This window comes from Equus caballus, chromosome 25 (genome assembly GCF_041296265.1).
Source record: "Equus caballus isolate H_3958 breed thoroughbred chromosome 25, TB-T2T, whole genome shotgun sequence".
Classification (NCBI taxonomy): Eukaryota; Metazoa; Chordata; class Mammalia; order Perissodactyla; family Equidae; genus Equus; species Equus caballus.
Genome location: NC_091708.1, coordinates 33,490,152 through 33,509,405, shown reverse-complemented (window position 1 = coordinate 33,509,405; position 19,254 = coordinate 33,490,152). Strand labels below are relative to the sequence as shown.

General features: G+C 43.2%; 2 long non-coding RNA genes across 2 annotated transcripts in view; one reads left to right on the top strand and one right to left on the bottom strand.

Moving 5' to 3' along the window:
• Positions 1-16,751, bottom strand: part of LOC138920746 (uncharacterized) — a 25,963-nt gene extending 9,212 nt beyond the window's left edge. The window contains exon 1 of the long non-coding RNA XR_011432487.1: positions 16,619-16,751. This is a non-coding gene — a long non-coding RNA (uncharacterized lncRNA). The remainder of the gene's footprint in view (positions 1-16,618) is intronic.
• LOC138920747 (uncharacterized) overlaps positions 1-19,254 on the top strand; it is a 26,186-nt gene extending 6,932 nt beyond the window's left edge. The window contains exons 2-3 of the long non-coding RNA XR_011432488.1: positions 11,331-11,484; positions 13,867-19,254. This is a non-coding gene — a long non-coding RNA (uncharacterized lncRNA). The remainder of the gene's footprint in view (positions 1-11,330; positions 11,485-13,866) is intronic.

The window sequence follows — 19,254 nt, the reverse complement described above, 5'->3', positions numbered from 1 at the left end:
TGGCATTTCACAGCTCACCGGGACCAATCCTAGGTACGCAGTCTTCCCTGGAGGAGAGAGGTACCTGAGCAAGGGAGCCTTCCCACTATAAACACCCTTTGGACTAAACACAACTGAGATAAGTGTCATGATATATCCAGCTTTGCTGGCTATTAACAACAATGGGGAATACCCTCAGAAAAGCTATCAGACATAAGGGGGAAAAAGCCAGCTCTTAAAGGGCCCAGACACAAATTTACCCATTTTGGAAAACAACCTAAAATCACCAGAAAAAAAGGTGCACTGTCCTTTGGTAAAAAAGAGACTTGCCTGATCTGCTGTGGGTGCATCTCAGTGAGAGGTGAGACCTCTCCAGGGACTGAGACATTGGCGGCAGCCATTACCATGACCTAGTACAGGTGTGCTGACACAGACACTGGCAGACACCATTGGAGTTTTTCACCTGGCCTGTCACCCAGGGGCTGCCCTGCCCACTAGAGCACTAATTTAATCCAGCTCACCCAGGGCAGAGAGCCTGCCCTAGGGGCTGACCCCACCCAACAGCAAGACATCAGGCAACTTGTGGGCCTGCATAGGCTGGGTGCCTGGATCCTCTGCACCTGGGGAGTGGGTCTGCCTCTGCAGAGCAGGGCATGCGCGAGGAGTGGGTGTGTGTAGGACTTTGATGGAGTGTGTGGGGCCTCTGCACTGGGGTGACTGACTATGCTTCAGGGTGTCAGGGTGCACATACAGGGCAGGACTGTGTTGACAGTGTGGGTGACCCTGAGGGTAGTGGGGCTTGTCAGCTGCAGAAGACTTGTGCTTCTCAAAAAGCCACATAGGGGATCAGTCCCACCTTCCAAAGCTGAAACAATTGGTTACTCCCATGTCTTGGGCCTGCCCCGCTCAACTATAATCCTGAGAGAGCTGACAAGAGCCTTGTAGGCCAGAGGCCTACTGCAATTGTAAGCCCCTGAACCTAGCAACCAGCCACACTGGGGGCCTACTCACTTAACAGAAAACTGCAACAGGAATGTGCTGTTAGATCTTGCAGCCAACTGTGGCCAGGGCTCCCCATGCCTGATAAAGTGACTGAAGAGCACATAACAGCCCCATGCAGCTGAGCATTACAACAAGCCAGCTGCGGGGACAGCCTAGCCTCCCCAGGCACTTGCAGTAACAGCAACCCTGCCACAACAGAAGGACACATGTAGCCCACACAGGGGTCACTCCAGGAACACGTGGAACTGGTGACAAGAGGAAAGCTCACTGCTGGGCCTCATAAGGCATCTCTTACATAAGGCTACCTCTCCAAGATCAGGAGACATAGCTCAGCCACCTAATACATAGATATAAGCACAGAGAAAGAGAAAAAATGAAGAGACAAAGGAATATGTTCCAAGTAAGAGAATAGGACAAAATTCCAGAAAAAGAACTAAATGAAACAGAAATAAGCAATCTCCCTGACAAGGAGTTCAAACAAAAATTCATAAGGATGCTCACTAATCTTGGGAGAAGATTGGATGAACACAGCGAGAATGTCAACCAAGAACTGGAAAATATGAAAAAGAAACAATCAGAAATGAAGAATACAGAGGGCCAGCCCCATGGCCAAGTGGTTAAGTTCATGCACTCCACTTCAGTGGTCCAGGCTTCAGATCCTGGGCGCGGACATGGCACCGCTTGTTAGGCCATGTTGAGGCAGCATCCCACATGCCACAACTAGAGGGACCCAGAACTAAAATATACAACTATGTACTGGGGGGATTTGGGGAGACAAAAGCAGGTAAAAAAAAGAAGATTGGCAACAGTTGTTAGCTCAGGTGCCAATCTTTAAAAAAAAAAAAGAGAGAGACGAAAAATACAATACTGGAAATGAAAAATTCACTAGAGGGACTCAATAGCAGAGTAGATGATAAAGAAGAATGGATCAGCAAGCTGGATGAAAGACTAGAGGAAATCACTCAAGCTGAACAGATAAAAGAAAAAAGAATTAGACAGAATAAGAACAGTCTAAGGGAACTCTGGGACAATATCAAGTGCACTAACATTCGTATTATAGGTGTCCCAGAAGGAGAAGAGAGAGACAAAGGAGCAGAGATTCTACTTGAAGAAATAACAGCTGAAAACTTTCCTAACCTAAGGAAGGAAACAGACATCTGGGTATAGGAAGCACAGAGAGCACCAAACAAGATAAACCCAAAGAGGCCCACACTAAGACACATTATAATTAAAATGTCAAGAATTAAAGATAAAGAAAGAATCCTAAAAGCCACAAGAGAAAGGCAACAACTTATATACAAAGGAAACCCCATAAGGCCATCAGCTGACTTCTCAGCAGAAACCTTAGAGGTTAGAAGGGAGTGGCAAGATATATTTAAAGTGCTAAAGGGAAAAAACCTACAGCCGAGAATACTCTACCCAGAAAGGTTATCATTCAGAATGGAAGGAGAGATAAAGAGTTTCTCAGACAAGCAAAAATTAAAGGAGTTTATCACCAAGAAACCAGTTTTACAAGAAATGCTAAAGGGATTTATTTAACTGGGAAAGAGAAGACCACAAATAGGAATGAGAAAATTATCCAAAAAAAAAAAATAAAAAGGCAAGACAATTACTGGTAAAGGCAAAAATACAGTAAAGGATGCAGATCAACCATCTATGAAGATAATATGAAGGTCAAAAGACAAAAGTACTAAAATTAATTATTTCCATGATAAGAGGGTAATGGATACACACACACACACACACACACACATAAAAGAGGTTAGATATGATATCAAAAACATAAAATGTGGGAGGAGGGGAGTAAAAGAGTAGAGCTTTTAGAAAAAGGTCAAAATAAAGAGACCATCAACTCAATAAAGATTGCCAAATACATAGAATATTATGTATGAACCTCTTGCTAATCACAAACCAGAAACATAATATAAATACACAAAAAAATTAACAGAAAGGAACCCAAACATAATAGTAAAGAAAGCCATCAAACTACTAGGTAAGAGAGCAAGAGAAGAAGAAAGAAACAGAGAACTACTAAAACACCCAGAAAAAAAGTAACAAAATGGCAACAAGTACCTACTCATCATTAGCTACATTAAATGTCAATGGACTAAATGTTCCAATCAAAATGCATAGGGTGGCCAACTGGATAAAAAAATGAGACGCACATATATGCTGCATACAAGAGACATACTTCAGACTTAAAGGCACTCACAAACTCAAAGCAAAGGGATGGAAAAAGATATTCCATGCAAATGTCAATGAAAAGAAAGCTGGGGTAGCAATACTAATATTAGACAAAATAGACTTTAAAACAAAAACTGTAACAAGAGACAAAGAAGGATACTACATCATGATAAAGGGAACCATCCAACAAGAGGATATAGCACTTGTAAATATCTATGCACCCAACATAGGAGCACCTAAATATATAAAACAATTATTAACGGACATAAAAGAAGAAATAAGCAGTACACAATAATACTAGGGGACTTTAACACTCCACTTGCACCAATGGATAGATCATCCAAACAGAAGATCAATAAGGAAACATTGGCTTTAAATGACGCATTACACCAGATGGGCTTAATAGATAGATAGATATATAGAACGTTCCATTCTAAAACCACAGAATACATATTCTTTTCACAGATACTTGGAACATTCTCCAGGATTGATGACATATTAAGCCACAAAACAAGTCTCAATAAGTTTAAGAAGGCTGAAATAATACCAAGCATCTTTCTGACCACAAAGGTATGAAACTAGAAATCAACTACAGGAAGAAAATCAGAAAAACCACAAAAATGTGGAGATTAAACAAAATGCTATGGAAAAACGATTGGGTCAATGAAGAAATCAAAAGAGAGATTAAAAAAAATACCTGGAGGGGCTGGCCCGTGGCCGAGTGGTTAAGTTTGCGCTCTCCGCTGCAGGTGGCCCAGTGTTTCGTTGGTTCGAATCCTGGGTGTGGACATGGCACTGCTCATCAAGCCATGCTGAGGCAGCGTCCCACATGCCACAACTAGAAGGACCCACAATGAAGAATATACAACTATGTACCGGGGGGCTTTGGGGAGAAAAAGGAAAAAATAAAATCTTTAAAAAAAAAAATACCTGGAGACACGTGACAATGAAAATACAACATGCCAAAATTTATGGGATACTGCACAAGCACTTCTGAGAGGGAAGTTTATAGCAATACAGGCTACTTCAACAAACAAGAAAAATCTCAAATAAACAATCTAACAGTGCACCTAAAAGAACAGGAAAACCAAGAACAAACAATGCCTAAAATCAGTAGAAGTAAGGAAATAATAAAAATCAGAGCAGAAATAAATGAAATTGAGACTAAAAAAAAATTGAAAAAATAAATGAAACCAAGAGCTGATTCTTGGAAAGATAAAGAAAATTGACAAACCTTTAGCTAGACGAACCAAGAAAAAAAGAGAGAAAGCTCACATACAGTCAAAAATGAAAGAGGAGAAATTATAATGGACACATCAGAAACCAAAAGATTAAAAGAGAATACTATGAAAAACTATACGCCAACAAGTTGGATAATCTAGAAGAAATTGATAAATTCTTAGAATCATGCAATCTTCCAAAACTGAGTCAAGAAGAAATAGAGAATTTGAATAGACCAATCACCAGTAAGGAGATTGAAACAGTAATCAAAAACCTCCCCAAAAGTAAAAGTCCAGGACCAGATGGCTTCCCTGGTGAATTCTACCAAACATTCAAAGAAGACTGAATACCCATCCTTCTGAAAGTCTTCCAAAATATTGAAGAGGAGGGGAGGCTTCCTAACTCATTCTATGAAGCCAACATTACCCTGATACCAAAACCAGCTGAGGACAACACAAAAACAGAAAACTCCAGGCCAATACCACTGATGAATATCAATGAAAAAATCCTCAACAAAATACTAGCAAATCAAATACAACAATACATTAAAAAGATCATATACCATGATCAAGTGGGTTTCATTCCAGGGGTGCAGGGATGGTTCGACATCTGCAAATCTATCAACATTATACACCACATTAACAAAATGAAGAATAAAAATCACATGATCATCTCAATAGATGCAGAGAAAGCATTTGACAAGATAAGGCATCCATTTATGATAAAAACTCTAAATAAAATGGGTATAGAAGGAAAGTACTTCAACATAATAAAGGCCATATATGACAAACCCACAGCAAATATCATTCTCAATGGAGAAAAACTGAAAGCTATCCCTCTAAGAACAGGAACCAGACAAGGATGCCCACTGTCACCACGCTTATTTAACATAGTATTGGAAGTCAGAGCCAGAACAATCAGGGAAGAAAAAGAAATAAAAGGGATCCAAATTGGAAAGGAAGAAATGAAACTATCACTATTTGCAGATGACGTGATTTTATATATAGAAAACCCTAAAGAATCCACTAAAAATCTTTTAGAAATAATAAGGTCAAGTTGCAGGATACAAAATCAACATACAAAAATCTGTTGGGTTTCTATACACTAATAACGAAGTAGCCAAAAGAGAGATTAAGACTACAATCCCATTTACACTTGCAACAAAAAGAATACAATACCTAGGAATCAACTTAAGCAAAGAGGTAAAAGATCTGTATGCTGATATCTATAAAACATGGTTGAAAGAAACTGAAGACACCAAGAAATGGAAAGATATTCCATGCTCTGGGATTGGAAGAATTAACATAGTTAAAATGTCCCTACTTCCTAAAGCAATCTACAGATTCAACGCAATCCCTATCAAAGTTCCAACATTTTTCACAGAAACAGAACAAAGAATCCTAAAATTTACATGGAACAACAAAAGACCCCAAATAGCCAAAGGATTCCTGAGAAAAAAGAACAAAGCTGGAGATATCACACTCCCTGATTTCAAAATATACTGAAAAGCTATAGTAACCAAAACAGCGTGGTACTGGCACAAAAGCAGACACACAATCAATGAAACAGAATCGAGAGCCCAGAAATAAACCCACGCATCTATGGACAGCTAATTTTCAGCAAGAGAGCCAAGAATATACAATGGAGAAAGGAAAGTCTCTTCAATAAATGGTGCTGGGAAAACCAGACAGCCACATGTAAAAGAATGAAAGTAAACCATTATCTTAAACCATACACAAAAATTAACTCAAAATGGATTAAAGACTTAAATGTAAGACATGAAACTTCTAGAAGAAAACATAGGCAGTATGCTCTTTGACATTGGTCTTTGCAGCATATTTTCAAGTACCATTTCTAACCAGGCAAGGGAAACAATAGAAAAAAATAAATAAATGGGACTACATCAAACTAAAAATCTTCTGAACAGCAAAGGAAACCATCGACAAAATTAAAAGACAATCTAACAATTGGGAGAAGATATTTGCAAACCATATATCAGATAAAGGGTTAATATCCAAACTATATAAGGAATTCACATATCTCAACAACAAAAAAACTAACAACCCAATTAAAAAGTGGGCAAAAAATCTACACAGACATTTCTCCAAAGATATACAGATGGCCAACAGGCACACGAAATGATGTTCAACATCATAAATTATCAGAGAAATGCAAATCAAAACTACAGTGAGGGGCCGGCCCTGTGGCTGAGTGGTTAAGTTCTCACGCTCCACTTTAGTGGCCCAGGGTTTCACTGGTTCAGATCCTGGGTTCGGACATGGCACTGCTCATCAGGCCACATTGAGGTGACATCCCACATGCCACAACTAGAAGGACCCACGACTAAAATATACAACTATGTATTGGGGGGATTTGGGGAGAAAAAGAAAAAAAAGGAAGATTGGCAACAGTTGTTATCTCAGGTGCCAATCTTTAAAAAAAAAAACCTACAATGAGATATCACCTCACTCCCATCAGAATGGCTATAATTAACAAGGCAGGAAACAACAAGTGTTGGAGAGGATGTGGAGAGAAGGGAACTCTCATATATTGCTGGTAGGAGTGCAGACTTGTGCAACCACTACGGAAAACAGTATGGAGACTCTTCAAAAAATTAAGAATTGAACTACCATACAACCCAGCTATTCCACTGGGTATTTTTCCAAAGAACATGAAAACAAGAGTGCGTAAAAATACATACACTCCTATGTTCATTGCAGCATTGTTCACAACAGCCAAGACTTGGAAGCAACCCAGGTGCCCATCAAGGGATGAATGGATAAAGAAGATGTGGTGTATATACACAATGGAATACTACTCAGCCATAAGAAATGATGAAATCCGGCCATTTGCAACAACATGGATGGACCTTGAGGGTATTATGCTAAGTGAAATAACTCAGAGGGAGAAAGTCAAATACCGTATGATCTCACTCATAAGTAGAAGATAAAAACAACAAACAATCACAAAGAGATAAAGATTAGATTGATGGTTACTGGAGGGGAAGCGGGGAGGGAGGAGGGCAAAAGGGATGATCAGGCACATGTGTGTGGTGATGGAATGTAATTAGTCTTTGGGTGGTGAACATGATGTAATCTACACAGGAATCAAAATGTAATGAAGTACACCTCAAATTTATGTAATGTTATAAACCAATGTTACTGCAATAAAAAACAACAAAACAAAAGAAACCTAAGTAATAATAGCAACAACGTGTTGGGTAATTGTTGCATACGGATAAGTGAAAAAAAATGACAGCAATATTGTAAGGGAAGGGATGGAAGAATTGGGATACAATGTTATAAGGTAGTTTCAAATAGTATTACTTGAAAGCCAACTTAGATTAGTTGTAAATGTATGTTGCAAACTCTAGGGTAACCACTAAAGATGCTTTTTAAATAGCATAAGTGATACACTAAGAGAGGAGAGACCAAGGAACCATATTAAATGCTCAATTAAAACCAGAGAAGTCAGATAAAGAAGGGAAGACTTAAAAAATACATACAAAGAAATATAAAGAAGAAAACAAATATGTCTTATAAACTTGTTTTCCAGATAATCAATGTTAAAATCATATTTAAAAAATAAAATTAGGGGCTGGCCTGGTGGCACAGAAGTTAAGTTCACATGTTCTGCTTCAGGGACCTGGGGTTCACTGGTTTGGATCCCGGGTGCAGACCTATGCACCACTTGTCAAGCAGTGCTTTGACAGGCATGCCACATATAAAGTAGAGGAAGATGGGTGTGGATGTTAGCACAGGGCCAGTCGTCCTCAGCAAAAAAAGAGAAGGATTGGTGGCAGACGTTAGCTCAGGGCTAATCTCCCTCAACAAAAATAGAAAATAAAATTATAGCCAGCCCTGATGGTCCAGTGGTTACTGTTAGGTCCACTCCACTTCAGTGGGCCGGGTTTGGTTCCCATGTGTGGAGCCACACCATCTGTCTTCCCGTAGCCATGCTGTGGCGGTGGCTCGTGTAGAAGAACTAGCAGGACCTACAACTAGAATATATAACTATCTACTGGGCCTTTGGGGAAGGAAAAAAAAAGGGGGAAATTGACAACAGATGTTAGCTCAGGGCAAATCTTTCCTAGCCAAATAAATAAATAAATAAAGTTAGAAAATGCACAATATAGACAGTGACACAATGAAAACTGAGTCTCTTCCCAGCAATCTCTCTCTCATCATTAGTTTCTCCTGATTCTTTCCAGAAAAAAAGCTTTATGCACATAAAGATTACTTACTGGTGATCACTTTTCTTGGTTACAGTTTTATACTGCTACAAACTAAGCTGCAAAGAACATTCTTATACATTTATCTTTTTTTTTTTTTAGATTTTATTTTTCCTTTTTCTCGCCAAAGCCCCCTGGTACATAGTTGTGCATTTTCAGTTGTGGGTCCTTCTAGTTGTGGCATGTAGGACGCCACCTCAGCATGGCTTGATGAGCGGTGCCATGTCTGTGCCCAGGATTCGAACCGGCAAAACCCTGGGCCACTGAAGCAGAGCGCGAGGACTTAACCACTCCGCCATGGGGCTGCCCTTATCTTTTTAAAAATGATTTCTTTTGAAGTAAGTTTAGACTTGTAGGAAAGTTGCCAAAAATGGTACACTTTTCACCTAGCTTCTCCTGATGCTGACGTTGCATAGCCACAGCACCATTACCAAAATCAGGAAAGTAACGTCATACACACAATAGTAATCTGTAGTTTTCCCATGAATGCCCTTTTTCTAGTAAGGTCCAATCCAGGATGCCACATTGCATTTAGTTGTCACACCACCTTAGTTTTCTCTAATCTGTGATAATTCCTCAGTCTTTCTTTGTCTTTCCTGACCGTGACACCTTTGGAGATGTTTTGTCAGTTATTTTGCAGAATGTACCTCAATTTACACTTATCTGATGTTTTCTCCTGGTCGAATTGTGTATTTTGGGCAAGAATACCACAGGAGTGATCTTGTGTCCTCCATATCAGATGCTCACGATGTCCGTATTACTGGTGATGTTAACTTTGCTCACCTGGGTCAGGAGGCATCTGCCATGTTTTATCCCCCAGAAAATTACTATTTATCATTTGTCATTCATAAATGTCTCATGGGGAGGTACTTTCAGATGATGCAAATATCCTGTTTCTCATCACACTTTGGCCCACTAATTTTAGCATCTACCAAAGATTCTTGCCTACCTCAGTTAATACTGCGGTGTTTGCCTATTGGTTATTTCATATTTCCATTATTCCATCTACATTTCTTCATTGGAATTTTACTCTAAGAACAAGCTGTCCCTTCTCCTTCGTTTATTTATTCAATCATTTAGCACCATAAACTTATGAATATTTATTTTATTCTATGAGTTATAATCTATTTGCATCATTATTTATTTTGTTACTCAAATTGTCCCAAACTTTGAGTCCTTCTTTGTTTTCTGGCGCCACACGCTTTTCCAGGCTCATCTTGTATTTTCCCTGCCCCCTCCCTGGACTCAATGATTTCTCCAAGGATGCCTGATTTCTTTTACTGGAGAATAGGATTTAGAAGCTAAAATCTGGGCACCAAGTGTCCTCATTTCTATTGGAGTATGCTATGGTCTGAATGTTTGTGCCCCCCTAAAATTCATATGTTGAAATCCTAACCCCCAATATGATGGTATTTTGAGGTGGGGCCTTGGGAAGGTAAATAGGTCATGAGGGCAGAGCCTTCATGAATGGGATTGGTGCCTTTAGAAAAGAGGCCTGAGTGAGGGCAGCCTGGCGGCGCAGCAGTTAAGTGCGAACGTTCAACTTCGTTGGCCCAGGGTTCGCTGGTTTGGATCCCAGGTGCAGACATGGCGCTGCTTGGCAACCCATGCTGTGGGAGGCGTCCTACATATAAAGTAGAGGAAGATGGGCACGGATGTTAGCCCAGGGCCAGTCTTCCTCAAAAAAAAAAAAGAAAGAAAGAAAGAAAGAAAAGAGGCCTGTGTGAGCTCCCATGCCCCTTCCACCATATGAGGACACAGCAAGAAGGCGCTGTCTATGAACGAGGAAGTGGGCTCTCACCAGACACCAAATTTGCTGATGCCTTCATCTTGGACTTCCTAACAGTGAGAAATAAACTTCTGCTGTTTATAAGCCACTTAGTCTATGATATTTTGTTATTGCAGCCCAAACAGAGTAGGACAGAGTGTCAATGACTCTAGTCCCTCTGGGCAGACAGAGCTAGGAAACATGTTCACATCCACCCACACATGCACACACATCTGTATTTCTCTCTCTGTATATGCACGTACAAGGCCAAGCTTTCGTACTCATACCTCCAATTCCACTCCAACACCACAGAATTCATTCTAACCTTCTTCCTTTACTTATTTCCAACTCCTTTCTCCAATAGAGTGAAACCCAGCTCGCAGATTCACAGTAAATTTACTTAATGGTTCAGTCTTAGGATACACATGCAGTAGTTTCTGAATTGCTAACCCACACGCCTGTGAAAATCAGATTTACTCACTGAAATACAATAATTGTGTGTGGTTCTGTTTGTCTTCAGTCTTACAGTACCCAGTCAAAACAACTGTTTTCCCAAGTTGCTTAAGTTAATTCTTTACTTCCCCACTGCCTTCAGTGTGGTGATATAATTCACTTGTCATCCATCACTGTTGGTGTTCCAGTTGGGGTTCCCCCTACAGCCTAGTTGCTACTATTTGTTTAGTTTTGGCGTATGTGAAGTGTGACCATGGTTCTAAGAGTCAGAGCCTCACAGAAGGGAGACTCAGAGAAATATCACTCTTCCTTTCTCCTACTCTGTTCTCAATCCTCCTTCCCTCCACCCTTTTCTCACCTACCCCAGTAGATAACCCATCCTGTTAGCTCCTGGTTTATCCTTACTGCACTTCTTTTGCTCAAAAGAGTAGATACATGTTTATTTTCTTCTGTCCCTTTTAAAATTACACTTCTCTTGGGAACATTTGACAGGGGCTGGCCCCATGGCTGAGTGCGCGCTCTGCTTCAGTGGCCCAGTGTTTCACCGGTTCAGATCTTGGGCGTGGCCCCAGCACCACTCATCAAGCCACGTGGAGGCGGCGTCCCACACAGCACAACTAGAAGGACCTACGACTAGAATATACAAGTATGTACTGGGGGGCTTTGGGGAGAAGAAGAAAAAGATTGCCCAAAAAAGATGCCAAAAGATTGGCAACAGATGTTAGCTCAGGGCTAATCTTAAAAAAAAAAAAAAGAAAACATTTTGCCAAAGTTTCTATAAGGTAAATTCCAAGCATGAGATTTCTGGTGTGCACTGTATTTATTTCTTAGATTACGCAAATTGCTGCCACGTAGCAAAGAGTTGAGGAATGAATGAATTCTTGGCTGGAAGCTAACTTGCTGTGTGATTTGGGGAAAGTCTCTTTGTGTCTCTGGACTTCAGTAGGCAAGGGAAGGCTCTTCCAGTTCTGATGTTATAGGATGCCATGACTAAGGCAGCGAAATGTATATTTGGCCTTTTCCCCTTTCATTTTTCTTGATTCCCCCCCACTTCTTACTATCTATCTCTCCACTCTATCTCCATAAATAGTAACAAAAAACAGTATCAACGACAATACTAATAGCTACATCTATTTATTGAACACTTGCCACGTACACTATCTCATTTAATCCTTACAAAAACCACCTGTGGAAGGAAATTTTATTATTCCCATTTTATGGATGAAGAATTCGAAGTGTTTGAGGTTCGCTAACTTGCCCAAGGCTGTGTGGTTCTAAATTGTGGAGTGTGTGCTGTGTGGAGTCCCACACAGCATTGCCCTTGGCCCAGCGAAGAAATAGCTGTTCTATGCTTGAATAACCAAACTTCTGTGACTTTCCACAGAGGGCCACACATTGCTGAGTTCCCTGATCTTAGCTGAGCATGCAAACATTTTTTTCTCATGACATTCATTAACATCCCTTGTATTAGTTTTCTTTGGGCTGTAGGGGAGGAGAATTTGCCATCCCAAAATGTGTCTCTTTGGCTTGAGGGTTATTTTGGGCTGATTATTTTTTATTTTTATTTTTTTTCTTCTTCTTCCCGAAGCCCCCCAGTACGTAGCTGTACATTCTAGTTGTGAGTACCTCTGGTTGTGCTACATGGCTCGATAAGTGGTGCCTTGTCTGTCCCTGGGATCTGAACCAGTGAAACCCCCAGGCCAGCGAAGTGGAATGTGTGAATTCAACCACTCAGCCACGAGGCTGGCCCCAGGCTGATTACTTTTAAGAACAAAAGACTCAGGAAGAAAGTTCAATCTTCCCCTTAACAGCCTAAAAGAATTTAAGATAGAAGGCCTGTTTCAGGAAGACGTTATCACCATGGATGACTATAATACGACGTGAACTAAGTATAGCCGGAGAGGAACCCAGCAAGGCCCCTGGATCAAAGTCCTCTCCGTGTCCCATTGCCTCTGCAGGCCGTGACAAACATTTATTTACTAAACATTTGCTTTCCCATCTCCATGTGAATTGCCTTCCTCCCCTTTGAAGTCCCAAACCACTACCCCCAACATCCTCTTTTCTCTTTAGCTGAAGATGATGTTTAGGGCGGTGGCTTCAGCCATTTTGCCAAGTTACTCAGGTTTCCTGGGTCTCTCCACATATACACGTTGTTTAACTTGGTTTGATTTTCTCCTGTTCTGTCTCACATCAATTTAATTCTGAGACCAGCCAGAAGAACTTAGAAGGTAGAGGAGAATCTCTTCCTCCCCTACAGAGCCATACCTTAACTAATGTTGCCCTTGGGTTTTTAGGGAAAATGTTACCCAAGAGGGTCTCTCTTCTTGGAGTAATTACATTTTCCTATGTTGACGCAAATAATCCGTGATCAAAATTGGGGTGAGTTTATTATGAGCCAAAGTGAAGATTATAACCCGGGAAGGCCTTAGAAGGCATTCCAGAGAAGCAAGCATTTCAGCACAGTCTTAGATCTTTTTAGAACAAAGGAGATACATTAGGGGCCGGCCCGGTGGCCGGAGTGGTTAAGTTCTTGGGCTCTGCTTTGGCAGCCCAGGGTTTTGCCAGTTCAGATCCTGGGCGCGGACATGGCACTGCTCATCAGGCCATGTTGAGGCGGCGTCCCACATGCCACAACTAGAAGGACCCACAACTAAAATATACAACTATGTACTGGGGGGATTTGGGGAGAAAAAGCAGAAAAAAAAAAAAAAAAGAAGATACATTAAAGACACCCAGGCTACATTTTCAAAGACATATTCAGTTGCAAATTAGCAGGTCAACATGACCAACATGCCAGGAAAGGGACTACTCCGGGCTTATTTACCAATAGGGTGTTGTTACCAACAGGGCGTAGGAGGGGAAGTCTGCATTCTTTATCTCAAGAGAGATTCCTCACTTTAATGGATAAGCAGCTGTACAATGTATGGTGATAGGCTATAAGTCAGGCTTTCCAGTTCAAGCCCAATCAGTTTTGAACTCCAATAGTTACCCCATACATCTCAATGTGTGAAAATCTCTTGTCACCTAGGAGCCCTGCAACTTGGAAACCACTCGTGAGCCAAAAGAGTAGCTCTGACGGGGAGCTTCGGATCCTGGAAGGGCTGTCAGGAGAGTAAGCAAGGGCACAAGGACCTGCCTGGCCCCCTGCACTTCAGACTCAGTCCACATGACTTCCTGCAGCTGGTTCGGAGAGGCAAGACCATGTTCCTTCCCCTTTAACACAGAGAGGGGGTTTGCCCTCAGCTGCATTTCCTCTAGCTCAAGAGGCAAGCGCTAAATATAGTTTCACTTATGCCTTGAATTAAAAAATGTCCCCTGCAAGGCATTACAGGAAATCTACAAAAAGTGGCAGAGATGCGAATCCTCTGTCAGAATAACCTCTTTTTGATGATAAATGCTGCTCTCCGCTGCTGCCTCACACAACTCCAGGATACAGACCGTACGTGGAGAACTCTGAGTGCTCTCCACTGGAGTCCTGAAATTGTGCCCTGATCAGTGGCCCGATGCTGCCTCTTTCCATTTCCTGAGCCAAAGATTAAAGCTTCATTCCACTGAAAATAAGGAAAAGCGAGAAGTTCAAGAAACGCTGTGTCTCCAAATTCTTTCAATTCCAGCATTTTTCAAAAGGCCTTAAAGAAACTTATTACTGAAAAAAGTTATTGTAAAAAAGAGAGAGAGAAATGTTCCAATCGGCTATTTTCAGGAAATTCCAGGTTAAGTAAAATGTAACAGGTTCCTTTGCTGCAGGACTTGTCAGAGCCTTTAATACACTGAAGACTGTAAATCCAAGAGGGAGAGATGGGCTGTGGCATTTCTCAAATTTATTTCACTACAGAGTCTCCCTTTCCCCTTATTTGAAACTGATGTTTCAGAAAACACACTTTGGGAAACTCTGGTGCAAAAGGTCGTGTTTTACCAAAAAAGTCAACTTTCCCAAGGACACATAGAAAACATCTCAGTTCCCCTCCTATACCTCCCAGCTTAACATATTGTTCCATCTCTGAGAGCCTGGGGCAGCCCAGCCTAGCAGTCCATGGGCCCTGGAATGAACTGTGGTATTTGTTGAAGTCCTAGGATATGTGGTGGCTGAGCTGGTCCAGCCTGTATACTTGAGATGCCTCAGTTTCCCCACCCAGTGCTGCAGCTACCAGCAAGAATGGGACTATTGTTTCAAACTCCAGCACATTTGACCAGTCTAGTCACTGCAAGTTATGGCCCCTGGGACCTACACCCTGCCTTGTACCTCCTTCTACTGGCTGAGAAACCACTCTAAAGATGGTGACTCCCTGGAATGCTGTTCTGGAATGCTGGGCCCTGCTCTCCCCCAATCCCCTATGACCTCCTACCTTTTTTGTTCAGAGTTTGGCATTAAACAAAAGTGGATTCTCACTTTAACTCTGCCACTCCCCAGCTATGTGAATCTGGGTGGATTATAAAATATAAGCCCCTTTGGGGCTGATTAAGCCCATATTATAAGGAAGTTACAAAATTTGTACTAGATAAGCATATAATGAGCTTAGCCCAGTGCAAGGCACATAGTAGGTCTTAGGAAATCCTCTTTGGTTGAATGATCTCGGCTGTGCCACTTACAGGTTGTGTGTCCTTGTGCAATGTGCTTCTTGACCCTGAACTTCAGCTTTCCAATCCCTAAATTAAGAATAATCCTGCATATTTCAGTGAGTCATTGGGAAATTGAATAGGCTAATGCCTGAAAAGGCTCTTTGCCGGCTGTGAAGCCCTATGTACTTACAGTAACCATAGTAACCACAATGAGTTGGTGAAATGTAAACTTGTTGCACCAACCACCAGGAACCAACTCTAAATCCCAGAGGAATTCTGTGCACTTGGCAGCACTTCCTAGGGATTGACAACCATTCACACCCCAGATATTTTGGGCTGCCAACTCCATGCCAGATTCCAAGCTAAGGCTGGGAAAACCCAGCAAGAACTGGGAAGGATACGAGATTTTTGCTGTACCTGCAACCTCACAGATGCTGGCAGGAAACACAGACTCTTGGGTCAGAGACAAGGGACTCACCTTACGGCCGCACCACATATTTGCATCAGTTCCTCTTACCCTTAGGTCTCCCGGGGGTGGGGTTGCCCCGTTTAGGAAATTAACACATAGGGCACCCAGTTCATCTTGAATTTCAGACAAATGACGAGTACGTTTTTTTTAGTATGTCTCAAATAGTGCATGGAACATACTTATACTAAAAAAGTATTCATTGTTTATCTGAAACTCAAAATTAACTGGGTGTTCGATATTTTAATAGACAGCTCTACACAAGCATGACATAGATGGGTCCAGCTGAATGCCTCACAGGCAGTGGGTTGTAATATAAGAGATGAGCCCTGAGCTTAGAGAACTCAAACTTTTATAGTGGGCATTAAACATCCCTGCCCTTTGATTCAGAGAGAGAGACTCTTTCCATTTTCCAAGACTGTTGGCCATACAAACATCTTTGAAAAGATGGTCTAGAACAAAAGGCAGTCAGTGGCTCTGTTTGCAAGATTTGAGACACTCACAGCCAATAGTCTCCCAACAATACCCTTGTGAACAGGAGCAGAAAAGAGGAGACAGCTGTGGTTTTGTTCCCTGGAGTCAGTACCCTGAGATAAACTCTTGTCAGTGGGGCCGGGCTCCATCCATATTTCTCCCCTAACCTCCCGCCCCCATCCCCCCCAGTTACAGTCTGGTTCCTGTGCAGGAGGAGAGGGGGTTGTATGGTAATTCAGGTGTAGCTCTGCCAAAATAAGAGATGGATGAGAATACATACCCTCCCCCTTCCAGTTCTTTCAGCAAATGCTTGTCCGATGTCTACCACAGGCCAGGCACCAGGCTGGGCATTGGGGCTGCAGCACGGGAGGAGACCGACCCGGTCCTTGTCCTCATGGAGCTTACAGTCTGATGGATTTGCAATGAGGATGGAGAGAAAAAGGACCGCTCCTTTCTGTGAGGACACAGCTCCAGCTGTGAAGCTCCCGCTCAGTTCTCCGCCTGGAGATCGGAGCTGCAGCCACATGGTCTACCAGTCGCTCTCCAGTCTGCCTCTGTGCCCCCACTTCCCTGCTTTGCTCCAGCTGCAGCCGCTGCCTGGCAATGCCTCCCCTTCCCGCTTCCTCCTGCTGATATCCTGCTTTTCCTTGGAAAATTTCAGCTCACATCCTGTACCTTCCAAGAAGCTTTCTCAAAACGATGCTTCCTTTCTTCATATTCCCACTGTAGATTGCAGCCTCACATTTGGCACCAATGACAAGCTGCTTTGTATCCGAAGTATAGGGAGACATCTAGAACCTGGACGCTGGACTGCCTGGGTTTCAGGCCAGGCTCAGCCACTTTAAAGCTGAGAAACCCTGGGAAAATCACTCTGCCTCTCTGGGCTCTGCCTCTCTCATCTGTCAAGAGAGACTACAGAGAGAACTGGATGAGATAATTCAGGAGCAGGGCTGGCACAGAGCAAATGCTCATTCCTTAAGTCTTGATCAGAGACAATTATGACAAATTGCTTTCACTTTCTATTTCTGTTGACTTCCACGACAGCCCTATCTGGCAAATATTATAATCCCCATTTTACAGATGGGGAAACTGAGGCTCAGAGAGCTCAAGTGATTTGCCCAAGCAGTGCTAGTAAGTGACGGAGCTGCGACTCAGACACTCGCTGGCCTGACTGCTGAGTCTGTGTTCTTCTAGCGACAGAAACCACACGGGGCCTGGAAGTCAAGGTCACCAAGAATGCTGACTGGCTTCTAGAAGGTGAGGAACCGTGAACCGGAGAGGTGACACATTTCCACTCTAAGCCTCTCTGCACAGAGCTTTGGCCGGCTCCCCTAACATCTTTGCTTGCTCTTCCTCATCGCCAATGTGGGGAGAAACGGCCTGTCTGCAAGACGAGCAGTCTTGGTGGCCTTCTGAACCTCTAGTCTCGGCAATGCTGTTCACACCCTCCCTGTTCCAGCCCCGCCAAGACCTTCCCTTCATAAGTCATTTTGAGCCTTCACAGACTGCTGGCAGCTCATTTCCTTCCTCTCTCTGTACAGCCTCCCGCTCCCTGCCACCTCTGTGGCTTCTCCAGAGCCCCAGGACACTTGATTGGGGGCTGAGCCCTGCCCCGTGGCCTCCTCCTTGCCTGGGTCTGCTTTGCTCATGCAGAGTCAGGTCTCGGAGTTTCCTGTGAGGCTTGAGAGGTTGAGAGATGCTGAGAGTCACAGCTTGGAGCAGAAGTGGGTGGGGGACAAGGTGCTTGGCTGCGGTGGGTGGACACAACCTGCCCCTGATTCCCCCAGGTGTCACCAGGAACCAGCAGCCCTCTCTTCTTCTAAGTTCTGGTGTGACAAATAGAGACTCTTGCACCCCCTCTGGCAGCAAATCTTATCCTAGCTCCATTCTTCAAGTTCAGTTCAAACCAGCCGCACCCCCTCTCAGCCCACACTGACAGGAAGCCTGGATCACACTCTTGGATTGTCCAGGAACTCGGGGATGCTGCCGGCTGGCTCGTCACTGCTGTCAATGTGCCGCTGCATGGTTCTGCTTGGGCGCGGGTCCTTGACATCTGTCCACTGTGGCTGCCTCATGTTGCCCGGCTTCTGGTTCAGGGCACCGTAACCCTTCCAAAGAGGAGACACTCAGCTGGCAACTTCATCCCCACCGTGCCGAGCTCAGGCACCGGTGTGCGAGTCCCCAGGGGCTCGGTGCCCACACTCCAAAAGTGGGGCGGCCTCAGGGGCAGGGAGAAAGGGTCCAGGCTGTTGCACCCCTTGGCACCCTGCTCCATGGCAGCTCCCTCCCCAGCCCAAGGAGCCCACCCTTAGGCAGGGGGTTTTCCTTTCCACTCTCTAGAAACATTAAGGGCATGTTTTACCTCTTTTTCTGATGTGGGCCTTCGGGACTTATCAGGAAGGCCAGGAACTTAGAAACACACCAGGCTTGTACACTCTCTTTCATAAGGAGGGTGCTCAGGGCCTCCCAGAGGGTGAGAACATTCTTTCCTGAGCCAAAATCTCTCCTCCTGCAACACACACCAGCTCCTGTCAGCTCAGTGAAGACTTTGCTCCCCAGCACGGAGAGAAGAAAACTCCAGTTAAGTTCTCTCTTCATGCGAATGACAACATCCACAGCCCCCGTGAGAGGTGGGGCATGTGAGTCCATTTTAGAGATAGACCAGCTCTTCCATGATGAGAGCACTGTAATCAGAACAGCTGTCGTTTGCCGAGTGCATACAAAACACTTCACCTGTGTAACTCCCGCACAGTGGCGCTGCCCATCCTGGAGATCTGCTAAAATGTGCCCAGCAGCTGCTAGCCTGGCTCTCCACCCCGATTTTCTTGTCCCTGGAAGTCTAAAGCCTTCTGCAAGCTTATTGTTTTGAGTAAGCTAAACTTCTTTAACAATTAAACCCAGAATGAAATGAGCGAA